The 20,722-nt window shown below is 34.6% G+C and overlaps 1 pseudogene; it reads left to right on the forward strand.

Annotated features, from left to right (window-relative positions):
* Positions 1 to 17,737: 17,737 nt before the first annotated feature.
* Positions 17,738 to 19,839, forward strand: LOC149550295 (antimicrobial ginkbilobin-2-like protein; annotated as a pseudogene).
* The last annotated feature ends 883 nt before the right edge of the window (positions 19,840 to 20,722 follow it).

Here is a 20,722-nt window from a genome sequence, read left to right on the forward strand (position 1 = left end):
CAATCATAGTATCTTTTGCCAACACTCTAGTGAGACCCTCTATGCTAGCCACTAAAGGGATGCCTGCTACACTGTACAAGTCTCCTGAAGATGAATTATAGGATGATGATTTGGAACATTGACAAGACATCAAATACTAAACTACCTCATCACTTGAAATAGATCTGATAGTTGCTACAATCTCTCCAACTCCCTGAATGACCCCATGTAACTGAGTGCTATGCATGGCCTCATCAGCCGATGGAGCTAACATAGGGGAAATAACAGGTGCCCTCTCTCTGACAATTGATCTATGTGCCAGTGGGGGATGACCTAGCTGCCTATCAGCCAGTCTACTACACCCCTGTCCTAAATGTCCTTGTAAATATATGTAGTTCACCAGCCTACGTAAGCAAACCTTTGCATAAAGTTGTTGAGTAAAATAGAGTGGAATTTGGTCATTATTTGGATAATGACCATGGGCAGCAAGGAAGTGTAGGTATATCAATGTAGCCATCTATGGATCTGTACACTTAAGGGGAGAATACCCCTTCAAATACTCTTTTGAAAGATAATGAGGAAAACATTCCCTCTTTAGGACATATTTGGGTACCAAGCCTTGCACCTCCTGGAGTGAAAGACCAGAGGAGACCTCTCATCTCTTACTATCAAGGATAGTCTGTATAGTCTGTGTAAAATATGGGGTAGCACCATGAATCTCATCTCGAATAAATGTCAGGCTACGTAAGATACTCTAGCATGTACCACTATAGACACCAGAGCATGTCCCACTAGTTAAAGATTCTTGAAGTCTATGAATCTCCTGGTTAGTGAGATCATAGAGCTCCTGAGGTGGGATAGGTAGCTGATCATGGGGGACATGATGCTACTCAAGGGGGATAGGCTGCTACTCAAGACCTGGGATAGGTTGCTCGAGATCAAGTATAGGTTGTTGCTCAAGGCCCAGGATAGGCTACTCGGGCCTGGGTATAGGTTGCTCGAGGAGGATAGGCTACTTGGGGGGGATAGAAGGCTATTGATTAGCCATGTGTCAATGTATCTAGGTGTGTGTATAATGTGTAAACCTAAAAATTAAAATTAAAATGTACGAAATTTAATAAACTTGAAATTTAAATTAACATATGTATGTACAATTTGACAAAATTAAAAAACTTGTGTCTAAATTGTTTTAATAAAATTAAACATGTGTAAATGTGTACATATATATAGAAGTCCTAAAACATAAATGAACATGTACCTTAAAAAAACTAAATTTTAAAACACACATGTTGTTATATATAATGTTTGTAACTCAAGGACCTTTTAAGAACTATGTGTGCAAGTTATATTTCTATCTAAGTTAGATTGAATGTTCAAAGGTTTTAGACATACATGTGCACATAAACTTGTCAAGTGTAATTTAGGTCCACGAAGTAAATACGCATATATATGTATATATAGATATATGCATATCCACATGATATGTATATTTGCACATATAGATCATGTGTGTGTGTGTGTGTATATGTCTATATGTACATATACATACACACATGTGCATGATATGTGCAAATATACATATAATGTGTATATGCATATATATACATACATATATATATATATATATATATATATATAGAGACACACACACACACATGCATACTAGGATAAAGTTTAGGTTTAGGGTTTTGCATTGAGGTTATGGTGTGGTTGTTTAAATCATGGTTAGAAAAATAGAGTTTAAAGTTGGAATAATTTAATATAGTTAGGTTTGGGGTTTGGGGATGGCTAGCGTAAGTGTTACTACTAATATTAAGCTTTAGGGTCAAGGTCAGGTTTAACATCATGATTAAAGTTTGGGTTAGGTTAAATTGTATTAATGATATAGTTAGGTTTAGAACTATTCTTAGGTTAGAGAAATACTTTTCTTAGGGTTATTGTTAGCATAACTTTGGTTCTGATTAAGATTGTCATTAAGGTCAAGGTTTATGGTTAAGGATATAATAAAGGCCAATGTTAGGATTCATATAATGCACCATTTAGGGTTAGAGTTATGGTTTTGATTAGGAAAAGGGTTACAATTAGTGTTTATATTATCTCTTAGTTAGGGAGAGAATTAGAATTTGGTTGGGTTTCAAAGGTTTAGATATAGTTTGAAAATATTACTTGAGGTTAAGGTTAGGGTTTACATCATGGTTGGTCATGAATATAGTTTGGGTTAAAACGACATACCTAGGTTTTATGTTTGGGTTATATGGCTAGGGTCAATGTTAGGCTTTATGGTTGAGGTTTTATACCACATGGTAAGGGTTTGGATTAGTGATATATAGTTAATTTTAGCATCATCTTAGGTTAGATAAATAATTAGATTGGGGTTTAAAAAAATTAGAGTTAGCATTTCAGTTATGATTAAAATTGGAGCAAAGCTTATAGTTGAAGTTAGAATTAGTGTTAGAGATTTTTTTAAAGGTCATGGTTATGGCTAGTTTTAGAGTTTAGATTAGGTAAAATAGTTAGAGTGTACTTAAACTTTATTAAAAGATAATATTACATATTTAGATAATATGGATGAAAAAAAATCTTTAAAATCTAAATAGATCTAAGGATTTAGAACAATATGAAGAGACAAAAGGTAAATACTACAACAAGAATACTAGTTGAAGGAGGAGGGAAAACATAAAAATTCACAATGCATACAGAAAAAATAATAAAATATACAAAGAAACATATATTTAAATACTAAAAGCACATAAATTTTAATTGAAAACACATAAGAAGGGGAAAAACAATTTTTTCATACCTTTTTCAGATGGTTGATGGGGTAGATGCCAGTCTATCTCTTACTTTCGATCGAAACAATGAGAAGAGAACAACCCACACCCACTTTTATATAGCGTAGCTTAGGGTTTCGATCGAAGCTTTAGTTCAATTTTGATCAAAACTTAGAAACCCATGCATGGTTACTTATCCATGTGCAAACTTTTTAGTTTTGATCGAAACTGAACTAAAGTTTTGATCGAAACTTTTATCTTAGTTTCGATCGAAACTAGCATATTTGGCTAGTTTCGATCGAAACTAAGGTTTCGATAGAAACTGGCATATTTCGATAGAAAATTTTAATTTTAGTTTCTAACGAAACTATTCGGACAATTTTTCCCATCCACACTTTTTTGGAGGAATTTCTTCCTCCAAAAAAGTGTAACGCACTATTGTGGGTTCACCAGAAAATGACATCACTCGATGCCAAAACTCACAGTGTGCCTCAATTCATAGGTGCATCAGATTGTAACTTTGAAACCACTAATCTTAGCATTGAATTGTTAGCACCATTAGCTCTGGATGGGCAAGTGAATCCTAGTGATTCCATTTTTTAGACCAAAAAGAGCTTCCATCATCTACAACCATCCCATACTAAAGTGTCCAAGGTGCTCTAAGTGTGTGTCAAGGTCAATCTTCTAAGGGTCATAACTTGGAGCTCATGGTGGCTATCAATAAAACATAAAATTCTACAAGATGATCATTCCAAGGCCTAAAATAACCTATCTCTTTTTAGGAGATCATATACTATTTGAATTCGGCACAATGATCTCGCTCGATGCCAAAACTTGCAGTGTGCCTCAGTTCATAGGTGCATCACAGTGTAACTTTGAAACTGGTAATCTTGGCATTGAATCATTAGTGCCATTAGCTCTGGATGGGTAGGTAAACCATAGTGATACCCTTGTTCTAGCCACAAAAAGCCTCCATCATTTTCAGCCACCCTGTACCAAAGAGTCTCCAAGGTGCTTTGAGTGTGTGCTGAGGTCGATCTTTCAAGAGTCGTAACTTAGAGCTTGTGAGGGCTATTGATGAAATGTTGAATGTGACATGATTGTAATTTCAAGGCCTAAAATAATCTATCTCATTTTTGAGAGATCATATTCCATTTGGATTTGGCACAGTGATCTCACTCTATGCCAAAACACATAGTATACCTTAGTTCATAGGTGCATTGCAGTGTAACTTTGAAACCACTAATCTTGGAATCAAATCGTGGATGCCATTAGCTCTAGATGGGTAGGTGAAGCCTAGTGACACCCTTGTTTTGACCATGGAGAGCCTTCATCTTTTATGGCCACCCTATATTGAAGAGTCTCAAAGGTGCTCTAAGTGGATGTTGAGGTTGATTTTCTGAGGGTCGTAACTTGGAGCTCATGAGGGGTATCGATGAAACATCAAATGCTACATGACGGTCATGTTTTGGCCTAAAATAACCTATCTCATTCTAGAGAGATCAATTCTATTTGGATTTAGCATAGCAATCTCACTTGACGCAAAAACTCATACAGTGCCTCAGTTCATAGGTGCATCATAGCATAACTTTGAAACTGTTGATCTTGGCATTGAATCATTAGCACCATTAGCTCTGGATGGATGGGTTAATCCTAGTGGCACCCTTGTTCTATCTGTGAAGAGCCTCCTTAGTTCACGACCACCTTGCTGTAAGAGCACCTAAGTAGTCTAGTTTGCACCTAGTGCTTCTTTCTTGTCATTTTATCTTGTAGTGAAACTAGTCACATCACTAGTGGTTTAATAAGACCTATTAGGTCCTTGGGTAAGGTTAACTTAGTTGTTAAGTTGATTTTTGCTTCTAAGTTACTATTATGCATATAAGTTCCTCAATATGGATTCAGTTGACCAAAGTGGTAGAAAAGTTGACCAAGGATCAAAAACCATATTGGAATTTCTAAACCAACCTAATAGGACCCCTTACCAAGTTTGGTGAACTCATCTAATTAAGAATTTTAAGTTATAGAAAAAATTGCTCAAAATTGCAATTTTGCAACTTTTGCAACTTTTTCTTGCATAGTTGAAAATGAGTGCAAAGAGTTGGTTAGGGGTTTGTGCATTACCAAACAAGGTTGGAAATATCTATATGGGGTTTGAAATGACCTTGCTATGACTATGATTTTAATGTGCTAACAACATCAACTAGTTGAAATTTGTTTTAGATATTGATTTTTAGTTATTGTAGAGTTGTTGGTTGACCCAAACTCATACATATCAATGTCATGATGCTGATGGAAGCCTTAATCTTTCTTGCATTTCCAAAATGTTATGTGGGCTTGGTAAGATTAATGTATAGTAAAGTCTCATAATAGCACTTGTTCTTTTTTTTTTTTGTAAAGTCGATGTACCAAGGTGAAGGAGGTGGATCTTAGTTGGATTCAAAGTGGAACAACCAAGAAGAATATAGAATGGTCTTGAATTTGACCTTTGAAAGTCCTAAGAAGGATTAGTCAGTGTGAGAAAGCCTTGTAGTACATCACACCTCGTACTAAAGAGTCTTCAAGGTGCTCTAAGTGCATCTCTAGGTTGATCTTCTGAGGGTTGTAACTTGGAGCTCATGGAGGGTATTGATGAAACATTGAATGCTATAGGATGATCATGCCAAGACCTATACTAACCTATCTCATTTTTAAGAGGTCACATTCTATTTGGATTTGGTACAATGATCTTGCTCGAGGCCAAAACTAGCAGTGTGCCTCAGTTCATAGGTGCATCATAGTGTAACTTTGAAACTACTGATCTTGGCATCAAATTGTCAAAGCCATTAGCTCTAGATGGGTGGGTGAACCCTAATCACACCCTTGTTCCAGCCACAGGGAGCCTACATCATTCATGGCCACCGCATACTGAAGAGTCTCCAAGGTGCTTTGAGGATGTCTCAAGGTCAATCTTCCAAGGGTTGTAACTTAGAGCTAGTGTGGGCTATCGATGAAAAGCCAAATGCTACAAGATGTTCATGCTAAGGCCTACAATAACCCATCTCATTTCCAAGGTGCTCTAAGTGCATTTGGGCATGTGAACCATAGTGACATCTTAAGGGATTGTAGACATTATTTCAAATTAAACATATATGATAGCATTTCAAATCAAACATATATGATAGCATTTCAAATTAAACATTGCATCAAAATTTGATACTAAAGGTTGTTAAAATGTTATTCACAAATTATTGGATTTAAATCAAACACAATAAACATGATCAAAATGAATGATATTCCATAAATATTAATAATACACATGATCCATATATATATATATATATATATATATATATATATATATATATATATATCATTATGCACATAAATTATATATATATATATATATATATATATATATATCAAAATACATGTATTAAATGACAAATTACATTCTCTCACAAATGCACATGCATGCGTGCATGCACACACACACATATCAAATTTCATGTATCCATAGAAAAATTACACAAATATATATATATATATCAAAATACATAGATCCATATACAAAATGTGGTTGATCATGCCATTAGAATGTGTATATTAATATCAATGTTTATGTATACACTTTGGCAGATATGCCATCTCAAAATATCTCATGACGCATCCTATGAAAACTATACTAGGCTAGGCTACTGGTGGATGATCAAAGTGTAGCCTCTTCACTGCACTAGGTGGATTGGCTGCCTCCTACATAAGCTAAAAAGGAAAAACAAAAATTAGACTACTAACATTATATGATTCTATGTATCTAACATTGAATTACTCAAATGCATAATGATTTTTTTTTTTTAATGAAGATTTATAGTATTAAATTTTCATCATAAATACCCCTCTTGTTGACATCCTAGGCCAGTCAAGAATCCTCTCATAGGTCCTTAGCAATGTTTGAACCTCATTAATTGTGGCCTATGTATGTTCAAGTATGTTTGTCAAATGAATCTACAAATTAAACTATAATATTATAATTTATAGCATGCTAAATTTATAACATATAATCAAGAATTCAAACTACAACTTACTTGTGTCAACTCCTCCTTTGGAAATAATGGTTGTGTCGAAAAAATACAAAACTTTGGCATCCAACCTTATGTGCACTAGGTGTTCCCTATGATATAAAAAATACTAGTTGTTAATATCACAAAAATCAGTTTTGAATTTATTTATGAAAATAAGGAAAATAAAAAATAAATGATACCTATACATATGATGGGGATCTCACTGTGAAATGGAATGCTAGATGATCTATGACATGGAATCTATGTAGACTCGTCACTAGAAGCCACACCCTAGATACAAGAAAGAATGTAATTAAATTTCATTACCATAAACATTTGACAAGAATGCATCAATATTTAATCACTTTAAAAGCACCTAACTACCTTTCCCTTGTCAATGGGTCATGCCTCATCCCCTACACTCTGCCTCCTACTGACAAGTGATACCTACAAGAGAAAAGAAAGATTAGAAACCATATATGCTCCAATATTAAATAGAAAAAAAATGAGAACACAACATATTGTACCATAGATGTCTCAAGGACAAATGAAATAGCTGAGAGAATCACATTATCAACTTGTCTGAGCTCCTCCTCAATCATCAACTAAACATGAATGAAGATCACATATATGTATAAGTCAGTATGGCTTAAAAGTTAAAATTACTCTATTATAAAGATTATCTTTAAATTACAAATTTTGTAATATAAAAATGTATACATGTACCAACACAGAAGGAGTCCATGCCTTTGCATGCCCCTCCTCTCTCGCATCTAGGTCTATAGCCTCTACACATGCATCTGGTGTATCATTGTCAAATACAAATTGATACTTAGAATGATCACCTATGGGACCTAGACAAATATTCTTACATGTTATGCAAGCATGGGGCACACAAACATGTGATGAGCTCATCGATGATGAACTTGCACCAACATCATCAACAAGGGAGGAAACATTGACCTAGCCTGGGATATCAATAGGCTACTCAATCTATGGATGGCTCTAATTGTTTGAGAGCTAGCCTTTGCAATGATATCAGGATGCTGCACTTGAGGAGGGGGAACAAACGTGCCAGCTTTCTTCTACTGGGCAAAGGATCTATCCTAAGAAGCTCCTCCTCCTACACCCATGTTGGGCTTCATGCTCTAATAGTTCACCTTTAGGCCCAACACAAATTTGACATACAATTTTTTAATGAAATAAAATGGCACCTCTAAATTGTTGTGTGGAGGGATGTCAAAAACCATCCACCAATGATCCCAAAAGTTCCTACGCATAGCCTCATTTGTGCACCATTTAATTGATAGTCTGGGCTTTGTGTGTTCTACTTGTTTACTAGTTTTTGGGTCCACAAAAAGGCTAACCATATCATATTTAGTTATATTTAGGGTTAAAACCTCATCATAGTCAAATCCATCATCAAACATGGCATGCATTTGGTCATGGCAGTGAAGAGAAGCATTTTCCTCATTGGTAATTGTTCCAATATTATCCACTATGGTGTTTAACATGGATAACATGGGAGCCAATGTGAGTATAGTATTATATGTGGTTCGCAAAACCCTCAATTTGGAAGGATTTTCAAATATCAAATCTTCAATTCAAGGAGGATTTTGAGAGGGTACGGGATCATTTGGTGGATGGTTTTGATGGGGCACTAGATCATTCGGTGGAGGGTTATGAGGAACATTATTTCTTTCCTCAGAATCATCATTTGGGTAAGCCATACCCATTAATTTGCAAAACATAATTTCTATTAAGATCAACCTAAATTTCAACAATTTCTATTAAAAAAAACCTAATTTTTAACAAATTTAAAAAAAATAACTAATTTATAATAGTATTCATTCAAAACATTTAGAAAAAAAAAAAAAAAATTGCACTTATCATATACCCATTCTGATATCCGATACCCGAATAGAGGTCAACTATCAAACAAAAAAAATGCAATGTGAAAAGAGCTCTCAGGTTTTTTTTTTAAATCAATGTTACAGGTTTCAAGTCTCTAATTTCATATCAGACACCTAATATAATATCAGGTATCCAATATGAAATCCGATACCCAATAATGTTTGGTCCTAACTTTTTAGCTTTGGTGTGAGGATGGGTGGAAAAAAGTCAAAGCGGATTTTGAAACACTTTTAGACATTTTCAAACTCTATTTTTTTCCATTGCCACTTTTTGGCACACCATTATCCTACACATACGCAGGGGTTAATGTAGTTAAAGAAATCCAAAAAGTCTCTATTCACAACAATTGGAGCATGAGGCATTCAAAATCTAATAAGAAAATTGTTTGTGCATGTTGTGCAACATAAGCAATAATAAGAAGGGTTTTTAGATTAGAGTCTAGAAGAAATACTCTATGCACTTATATAATGTCATTTCCATGGAAAAAGTAATTTGTACACAACAACACGGAGATAGAACAATGGGGACAAAAAAATATTGAGAAAGATTTAACAATGAGGAGAAATAAGGATTGTAGTTTAGATAAGAAAAAAAAATGCATCCTCTGGAAAGAAAGAAAAATAAGAAAACAAAGATTTAAGATGTGAGGGAATAGACTCGTAACCTGGCTTGAGGATTTTCCTCATAGAGTCCTTTTCCCTTTCCTCGACATCTTTCAATTTCCCTAGTTTTAACTTTCAATCCTCTAAGTCGAGAGATCATGTCATGGATACCACAACTATTTTGACAACCAATTATAACCTCCCATATTTTTCTACAATATGATGAGCCAAACTCTTTAGGTGCTCAGATGACCTACTTCCCTCACTATTATGAAAGGAAAAGGGGAAAAAAAGATTTGAATTTTCTTCCTCCCATAGTAGTTACATCTTATAAACATAAAGATTTCTCATGTTTTTAGAAGCAACTTTATCTCTAGCGGTAACCATAATTTTATAGTGGGTGTTAGTTCCAATGGGAAGACAATGTAAATTACCTTCTACATTCCTCCTCCACACATCATCTCAAGAAATCAATTTTTTTCTTACCCTCTAAATAGACATGTATAAACTCAGCTACTAGTACATCACTTATACTACTATGGTATTTGTAAATTAATCTACTTGGCTATGTCACATTGCAAGGTTCTGAGAGAAAAAGTCTTTGAGACAAAGATTGAGGCATAATACCTTTATTTAATTTTCTCATAGACATCTTGTAGAAGAAAATTCTTCATAAGATACTGCCCTCTAGTTGTAAGATATGTTAAACCTTTGTTAGTATCTTTCTTGAGTTCCTCAAAGGGATGTGGTCTTGTAGACTTTAAGTCTAACCAAACAACAACATAGAAAAGTGTTCAATGCATTTAAGGAGATTTTATGTGTGGTAGAACAAATAATTGTAAAGGTATAAATCAAAGTCTTTTTCGGTATGTGAGGATATGTTTTGATTAGAAAAGGTAGGAAGAGGGTCCTAAACCTAGATAATAGCAAAGTGTTCAAACCATCTCTACCATGGCCGAGAAGCACACTCTAACCCCAATGGTTAGAATCCCATCCATGACTTACTAAGAAACAATTAATCAAAACCATACATGTTCTTCAAATTATTGAAACTATCCACACCTAAAACTAACTTAAGTCTAAACTTTAAACTACTAAACTTACTAACCATGTTCAAAGACTTACTACCCTAACACCAGTTGAGTAAATAGAGTAATCAGTCAACATAAAAAACCTCAACATGATCGAGAGTTTATATAAATGTTTGTAAAACAACACATGAAATAGGTAACCAACAGTAAACCCAAAAAATGTAACAAAAAACCTAGAAAAGAAATTAAGTTTGTTTAATGCTCTCCCAATAATCACTGAGGTACTTGATCTCTTCAATCTAGTTCTCAATCTAGGTGGCACGCTTTATCTTCTCACAATTATTCTCCTTGGCTTGGCTCGCCATTTTCAATTTTCTCTTCCCATTGATGAACACAAACATGACCTCTATCATCATTTCTTTCTACACTTCACAAAATGGAGGAAACATCCACCCCCAATTTAAGACTAATAACTGCAGTTTCAAGTAGTTTATTAAGCTCTTTAATCTTCTCATTTATTTCATCAAATTTATCATCACAATCCTTCTTGAGGTCTTCCAATTTCCTCTAGATATTGGAAAGGTAGTTCACCGTTTCCCCATCCTCAGCTTTTTTGCTAAGCTTAATCCCTTCACCTTCTATAATTCTTAAGTCCCCCACCACTTTCATATCTAGAGGAAACTAGATTTCATCATCAACTTCTTTATCTTCCACGTCAAAGTAAACTTCATTAGAGGAGAAAAATCCATCTTTCTTTGGTGTTTCCTCTACTTCTATATCTTCCACCTTGTCTCTATTTGGAAATTGTGGGAGTCCTACTTTCTTTCTGCTTTATAACTAATGAAGGTACGCTCTGATACCACTTGATGGAGGGCCACACCACCCTTACCCCACTCACAATCAAGAATGCAACAATATGAAGACAATTTTATTATACTTGAAAATCCAAAAGCAATTACAATAACATTTTTGCAAGATCTCTCAAGATCCAATCCAAACCCAAGCTAGTCTAGATCCACACTTTGGTAGAAACCTTCGAGATCTCAACTTGTGCTAGCAAGCCACCAAGCAACCTCCTTGTTTCTAAACTCCAGTCACTAGCTCTTCTCACAAACTTAATCCAAGATCCAAGTGTAAATTGCCTCACATTCGGCGCTCTGTCTACACACTCACAATTCCATCACAATCCTGCTGTAAACTACCTCACATTCGGCACTCTGTCCACAGGCTCAGGAAAACTCACTCCACTTTCTCCTTCTTTTCACACCTTGAAGCCTTCCAAGCTTTCCAACTTTCACACATTCAATCTTTTCCTTCTCAAGCTTCCACTTCTCAAGCTTTCACCTTCTTCTCGAGCTTCCACTTCTCAAGCTACTCCTTGAGCTTGATTAGAAATGCTCATATGCCTTGCTTAAATAGGCACTTACCACCCAATGCATGACTTATCCACAACCTTCTAGAATTCTTCCACAACCTTCTACAACTTCCACAACCTTCTACAAGATTCATAACTTTCTAGAATTCTTCCCACACACCTCGATAAATGGAATGACAACCATTTATTTTTTATTTTTTCTATTATGCCACCTATGCACCTCGAAAATAAAAATCCTCTTTTCCTTTCTTTTCTCCTTTTTCCCCTTTTTAATTTTTTTAAATTATTTCTCCTCTAATTTTCGTCACTTTCTCTCTCCTCCACAATTTTTTTTGTTTGTTTTTGGTCCCAATAATTTTCCCATGCAAGATGCTCCTACATCAATAACTCTTCCCTTTTTAACTTTTTAACTTGATGAATCTTCTCTCCCTGGAGCTAAAGTCCCCTTTTTCCTTTTGAAGTCTATAGCTCCCTCCTCCCCCTCATTAGCAAAAATCAATAATATATTCAGCCATTTTTCATTTTTTTTGGTGTACTAGAAGGGTTGGATTTTGCAAAAGCATTTTTCTAATACTTGAGGGCCTCAATAAAAAGGAATAGTTCTAAAGATATATTATTTTTCTTAGTTTTAGAGAGATGAGGGTTATCTGAGATTTTAGGTGACACCATTTGGGACTTATCGACACATATTTCTTTGACAACCATTGAGGAATTAAGAGATTTAGGGGTTCTTGGGTGATCTATGGGTGAGAGATATTTACCAAAACCCAAGTAGTGAGCACAAACATGGTGATAAAGGACAAAAATCAGCCTTTGTTGAATAGGAGGGATTTCTCCTACGATAATGCTATTGACCAAAGAAGAAAATAGGAAGAACAAAATGCTAAATTTTCCCCATATCTAATCATATTAAGAAGTAGAAAATAATAGCCATGATAGGCCTTGTAACGACCTTCAAGAGTAAAATACTTGATAAACCAATAACAAATGGCACCAAAAGGGCTAGAGAGAGAGAGAGAGAGAGCCTATCATACCCATTTCAACAACTCACACGAATAGGTTCTTTTGTATCTTCAAAGAACTTATGCCTTAATTTACTATAGTCCAATGTATCTTTCCTTTCCATTTTAACACCAACACATTCCAGGTCCATTGCTTCTCCAACCAAATCTAGTGTCCACAAATTTTATCCTACCAATCTCCAGCAGACCTTTGTTCCAAGAATTAATGAACTTAGTGGAGAGAATAGTGTTGTGGCTTTTTATCACATGGACATTCAAACGTAAGCACTCCTTGATAGAATATTTCCTAATTTCTTTATCTTACTCCACCTCTTCAACATGTTTTGATGGGCCTCCCATGGTGTTCTCCTTTTCAAACAATAGCTTAGAATTCTCAAGACCCAAGTTTAGTTTGACAATACTTTTCTCTGCAATATCACTCATCATGACAACTTCCTCTGACAATTTAAGATTATGGATGTTATTGAGGAAACAATAGAAGTTATTAGGTTCTAAACCCATCTCACAAACCTTACTCTCAATCTTTGTGTCATACTACTTCACATAGTTGTATTTTTTTTTATCATCAATATGAAAAATGTAATTAATCATGATGATATTCTACATCCATAGCCTTGGTTGAGCAGAGAACTTTTCAACTCATCTCCATAAATAGCTAACATCAGTATTATTAATTATCTTGGGAAAAAATAGGTGAAGATATGCGGTAGGATTTGCACAACAAAGTTATTTTAAAGAAATGGTATGGGAATTACTTTTTGGATTCATGTGATTAAAATCATTATTAATGTATTTATTTAGCTTGATGCTCAAGAAAGGCCTAGTCGGATTATATCTTTTAATACTCTTAGAAAATGAACCTTGATAACTCAACAACTTGACAATCCACATGTCACCTTTGGTATTCCTAGTACATGCCATGATATTTTTTATTATCATTTAAAATAATTAGACTTAACTTTTGTGTGCAGTCCATCTAAGTCACCATCTTCCACTCCTTGTAGTTTAACCCCCACGTGGCCAAATAGTTAGCAACTTTATTCCCTTCTCTAAGGGTGTGTTTGATAATAACTTTGTTAAAGGATAGGATCTACCTTCTACTATCATTTATAATCGGGGAAACTCTCCAAGGGAAATTAACTTTTTTTAGAAGTAAATCAATAATTAGCTTTGATTCTCCTTCCAACTTCCAACTCACAGTTATCCACTTCTAAGTCCTATAGATTTTTAATAACAAACCACATTGTAATAGCCTTGGCATAGTTTGTTGGACCTTATTCCTAGCATCTTCATAAAGCCAAGGATCATTTCACCTTTCTAATCTTTTATAATTCCTCCTACTCCAGTGATACTAGGATTACCTTTAGAGCATCTGTCCACATTATATTTCATCCATCCCCTTTCAGGTGAAATCTAGTAGCACATTTTCCTTTTCCAATATTTTGCCAGTTAATACTATGGAACTTTGATTAATGTTTCAATTTTGCAGTGCAAGGTAGGAGAATCCCCAAAGGAGATGCCCTAGCCCGCAATTAATAACCACATAGTGGAAGAATAAATAATAACATAGATATTTAGATCCAAAATAATGCCAATTCTCATGTAATATAATCATAAGGTTTACATCCAACATACTCTGTCATAAGGCCTTTTGAGTTACATCCAAATACATAAGAAATTACAATAGTAATTCTTCAAGATCCCTCAAAATCCAATCCCAACTCTAGCGAGCCTAGATCCACACTCTGGTAGAAACCTCCAAGGAAGACCTCAACTTGTGCTCGCAAGCCCACGAAGCGATCTCCTTGTTTTCCAAGCCACAACTACTAGATCTTCAAAGTTTTCTCCTCCTCCTCCTCCTCTTCTCAAAGATGGATGATGAATAAAGACAAGACAAGGCCCTCTCTTAAACCAAACCAAGTCACAAGTCAGCCACTAGCAAGTTACATTAAATAAACCCTCAAGGCACAAATTGCCTGAGCAAGTTACAATAAACCCCCACATTAAGCAAGAGCTCTTGAGAGCTGGAGTCGTTGCCTCCAAGGAAACAAATTGGACTTAATATTTGAAGTTATGGATTTGAAAAGAGAAGTTATAAGTTTTAGACAATTTGATTTAGATTTTTAATTAATATTTAAAATTTTAGTTTTATAGAATAATGTGGCGACTAGCCATTGTCTAAAAATATAAAACTTAATGTAATGCATTGTAAAATCATGAGATTTGAATTAATGGATTTTTAATCAATAAATTTAAAATTTTTAGAATTTTATCACATAAGTTAAATTTAGAATTTAATTTTTTAAATTTTTTTAATTAATATATACTAAAGTCTATATATATAAAGCAATACAACTCTTAATATCAATAATATATTTTAATAAAAATATAAATTTAATAATTATTGATTTATATAAAACTAATTTTAAAAATAATTTAAAATATATTAACATTTTTAAAAACTATTTTGAAAACTAAAAATTGTGATATTAATATTGATAAGACATTTTTTTGTTGTGGAAGATAAAAACATGACTTTTTAAGAAATCTAATGAACTTGTGACAAATATGCAAAAGATAAATTTGTAATTATTTTATAAATCTAATAAACTTGTGACAAATATGCAAAAGATAAAGTTGTAATTAATAATGAACTTGTCACAAATATGGAAAAGATAGAGTTGTAATTAATGAATTCATTAATGCATGTTAGAAAATATTATATTTTTTGAAGGGGAGAAATAAAATAAACCCCACCAAAAATGCAACGGACCAATTAGAAAAAGGTAATAAATCAATATAAATTAATTTAAAAATATAAAGTTTGTTGAACTTTAGAACTTAGTATTTTTTTTCGGTTGCACAAATTAGCAAAGGGGGGTAAACAAAAACATTAGTACTCTACCTATATATAGAGGCAGGGACTAATAAACCCTCAAGCCAAAAGTTACATTTAATAATGTCGCCTATTAAATGTCTTTTCCCCTCTTTCTCTAATTTTATTAATTAATTTTTTTTTCTTTTAATTTTCATCACATTCTCTCTGCTCCACAATATATATATTTTTCTTTTGTTTTTTGAAAATAAGAAACATATATATTTCTCCCTTTATTTTCTGATGCAAGATGCTCTTGCATCAGTTTTAGCCTTAGGTCTAGCAGACTAGGGAACTTGATGCTATGATGTTATGTGCAAGCCTTGATACACGACCAAAGAACATTGGTACTAATTCGTCATGGTGATGTTGTATATAGTTCTACTTTTGTTGTAATACTTTCTTTGTATTGGAGAGTGAGTCCAAAAAATGGCTTTAAACTTCATCCTTGAGCAATGAGCTCTCTTTTCATTCTCTCAACTCCTAACAAGGGTGCAAAACTTTGATAGGGTCTTATCTCCCAACAAGAACACATGTACTAAATCTAATGTATTAGCTCCTAATAAGGTCAGGTCGTCTAACAAGGACACTTTTTAGATAAGTGCATTATCTTGTGTATTCAATCTCCACTAGGGTTTTTCCTTGCCAGGGTTTCCTCGAGAACAAATCATGGTGATATGAGTTCTCTTAAATTGTCCATGTCTTAATTTTATACTTTATTATTTCAGTAGTTCTGTGGATTTATGGTGAATTATTTAATTCTAATTAAAATTATGCAACATTTATTTACTTTATTGTAATAGTTTCTGTAGTGATTCTATATTCTTAGAAAACTTCTAATAATGTATTTGCCTAATCTATTCGATGAATTTTTGTTGCTTTAGTCAAATTATATTATATCTATGTATTTATTATCTATGGTTGACCATTGGCTTGGGGGTGATAAGGTATAGATTTTCTATCCTTGACATTATAGTCATTCACCAATGTTGTTACAAGAGTCAAAGCTAAGTGAGCTCCTTTCTCTATGACTATTTCCCTAAGAACCCTATAGCATGTAAAGATTTATTCATATAGGAACTCTACAAGTTTATTCTCCCTAGAATGTTTCATTATTTTGATCTTAACCTTTTGACCTCAATTGTCTAATCACTCTCAAAGCTCATTAACATTTGATGTTACAAGTATTCAGCCCATTCCACTTTCTTTCACACTTCATCTCTACTTCTACCATCCGGAAGTTAAACATCATTATGGTTATTTACCTGACACTTTCAGTTTTTGTTAGAAATTGTCACAATTTAGCTATTGAGAATCACTATAGAAAAAAATTCTACTTTCATCAACATTGTTGGATGAGTTATGAAATTTCACATCAACTTTCTAGGGTTCTATCGTAATCAAGACATGTATAAATTTTCACTGTTTGCTTAAAGTAGGGCCCTACTATGATTTCAAGTAAGTCCTCGCCATCACTGCTGCTTCCATGATAAGCATATAAATTTTTGGGAAAAATTCCAAATAACAGCCCAAAATGGTCTTGTTTTAATAATCTATTAAACCACTGGCAAACCGGGGATTCGATATAATGAAATAAGAATCAAGAATCATAAAACTTCTCTTTTTCAAAAGCGGAACTAATATTTTTATCAACTGACGTAAAAATAACTAGTAGCGCTAGTAGTTCCGGGTCAAATTGTATAGCGGATGCTTCGTCTAGCAGCTAGGATTTCCGCGTTTGTGACTTTTCTGATAGTATACGCTTGATACGAGATGTGCCCAGAAATGATTGCTTTGAATGAGATGCCAGCCTGATCAAGTCAAAGCAATCAGCAAGTCGAACTATAGTCCCACTCTTAGATTCCCTCGCTTTTGTTAAAACTGTGACTAAAAGTCGACTGGATGGAGTACTGGTGGGCATCGCTCCACATGAAGTGTTTAGCGAAGCCCACGGAGATGGCAAAGCTGACTCGGCATGGCACTGACTCTGTGGATTTGCGCTGCACATTTCATGATTCTATGGATTAAAAGCAGTCATTCCGGCGCTCATACTCCAGTCATTTCCCGACTATTTATAAGCCGAATTGCTCATAGCGTTCAACCACGTCTTCTCTTCTGTAAGCAGACAAAAATGTATTTCTCAGTGACTGCATCAAAGACAGTGCCGCTATATCTGGCGGCTTTGCTAGTGTTGTGGACAATTACGGTTGTGTCATCGTCGACAGAAAGCGATATATACACACTCTGTAGTATGGCAAAGTACGCCAATGGCTCCAAGTTCGATAGGAATTTAGGGGCGCTCTTTAAAACGTTGACGGAGAAAGCAGCGTATGCGGGCTTCGCCGCTTCGGCTTATGGCGGGAAGCCGAACCGAGTGTCGGGACGCCTGCAGTGCAGAGGAGATTTGTCTCCCGCCGACTGCGCCGCAAGTTCGGGAGAGGCAGCTGTCCCAACGCCGTTTGCGCCCGGGTTCAGCTGGAGCATTGCTTCCTTCGCTATGAAAATTACAACTTTCTCTCGCAGCTGGACACAAGTCTCGTCTACGATCTCGTCAATGTCAATAAGAATACGGACGTCGACTTTAATGATAACACTCATAGTCTTTTGGCGGTTCTCTTAAGAAAGTCCCCTTCCAGCCCTATCAAGTTCGCCATGGGGTCGTCTGTTGTTTCTTCCAATTTGACCATCTATGGAATGGAGATGTGCTGGCGAGATATGTCCAAGAATGACTGCGACACCTGCCTTTCCAAGGGAATTGAGAAGCTGCCTTTCCAAGCGAAGGAGTTGGTGTTCAGGTGTTCATGGGCAGCTGCACCCTGCGCTATGAAACCTACGACTTTGCCAAGCACTACTAAGATTTTGGCCCGATTATGCGACTCACTTTCTGTATATGCGGTGAGCATGCGAAAAGCACTGATCGCCAAATAAAGTATTAGTAATAAGAATAATAAAACCACAAGTGAGATCGTTGCTTGGCCTTCATAAAATATTTGTTGCAGGCTTTATCCTTGAGTCTTCACATTCTTAGATGGGGTTTTTTTAATAATAGAAGATATACAAATTGAAGGGAATTATATATATAAATTAGGTATTTATGCCATATCTCTATGTCGTGCTTATTACATAAAGGTGAAGTTACCTAGCTAGTTTAATCTAAATAGTTTATATTGAGAATTTTAATATAAGCTGTTCTCAAGAGTTTGTTTGGAGTGCACAAACTGATTTTGTCTATCAATAGTTGAGAATGTTTAAAATGTCAAGACAATCATTGAATACATTGTGGTCACTCGTTGCATACTCTACATGGATTCAAAAGTGGCCACTTGATATTCTTTAAATTGACTCAATTTTGATTTGTTGATGGTTAAGTTTTATTTCCCGCGAGTAAAAAAAATAGATGATTTCACTTGTAGTGATCTATCAATCCACTTTCCATTAAATATATATAAATTTACACATTTTCTGATATGTGAGAAACTAAATGGACATTCTCATATGCAAGTTTGGTTAATCTATGAAATTTTGTTGATAAATGAGCAATTATATTTAGACCATGATTGTAAGAGACGTGTGTCATTGGTAGTGCTGAAAGGAAGAATGATGTCTCTCAGGACGAATGTCAGATCAGATTGGATGAATGTCGATCTCTAGTAATCTGATGAATAATGTTGCGTAATGGAAATCGCTGCAGAAATCAATGGTCTTCGATGTGAAAATGTTTGCTCGCCATTGATTCCATATATTTATCAATGTCTGAACTTAAAAAATTATCACAAAACACAATGCACAATTTCAACTCAAATTCAGTTTTAATTTTGTAGAAGCAAACGGATCTGAAATAACAAATCCAGAATAATAAATTCCAGAATAGTTAATCCAGAATAACAAATTCCAGCAGCCAAATGGGCCCCGAGTTTGCAAGCCGTCCAAATAAAAGCGTTGACGGCGTACGTAGTTGGCCACATTGGCAAGGATCAAGTTTGGCAAAACCCGCGAAATCTTTCGTCACGGGTTCGAATTATGCTTAGAAACTTCTTCGAATTTAAAACGTATGCAACAACTCTTTCTCCTTCTTACAATATGCTGAATTGCTCCTAGTCTTGAACCATATCTTCGACTGCTGCGCCGAAAGACTCGGTGTTCAGGTTTTCATGGGCAGCTGCACCCTGCGCTATGAGATCTATCGCTTTGCGGAGAAGCATTAGACTTTAAACCAGTCTCTCTGTATGTGAGATGCTTATCACAAAGCATGTGAAGCACATTCGCTGAATAAAGCAATCATAATAATAACATTCTATATTTCGATGCTTGACAGATTGATGCCACTTACTTTCAATAAAATAATATTTCGTGAAAATCAAGAGACGTGGAATTTATAGAAGGATTATAAATAAAACTTCCATTACAAAAGATTCTTATATTCTAAGATAGCAAGCACTGAGTTCTATTTGGTTGAAATTTTACGTCCTTCCACTTGTATTGTGCGATAGGGAGCTGCAAATATTTTTACCATACATTAGATAAGAATAATCATAATATGTGGATTGAATCTTTACCGAGTCGTGTAAATGCAATTTTTATAATAAGTTGGAGAGATGGAAAAATGATATTTTATTGGAGAGTAGTCTGTTTTGCCTATTGATCCAACATTTAGTATAATGCTAGTTACATGGGAAGTTTAGCATATGTATATGATACTAGTCGCATTTTAGAATGCTTAGTTAACAACCTATCATATAAATACACCTCCTTGTGCACCTTGTAGATAATTCTATTTACTAACAAGTCTTGTCACACAACCTAGGATAGTTTGATTGCACTCCAATATCCTTTGCATATCATAGGATTTTTTTTTTTTTAAATCGAATTAGGACATCTTTTCCTCTCAATTGCATTTATAATAATTTGTATGTCTACATACTATCAATATATTAAGATAACATAGTTATCATATGTATTTACCATTTTCTTCATATTCTACTCATAGAGAACTTCATAAATTTATCTCCTTCAAAAATTTTCTATAATCTAAATTATGCCTCTTAAAGTTTAGATCAATGATATAAGAGATTAAACACGTAATCTCCTGTGTGGGAAATTTGGCTTCTTGAAATTT

Source organism: Cupressus sempervirens, chromosome 7 (genome assembly GCF_028749045.1).
Source record: "Cupressus sempervirens isolate cs-2001-9-10 chromosome 7, ASM2874904v1, whole genome shotgun sequence".
NCBI lineage: Eukaryota > Viridiplantae > Streptophyta > Pinopsida > Cupressales > Cupressaceae > Cupressus > Cupressus sempervirens.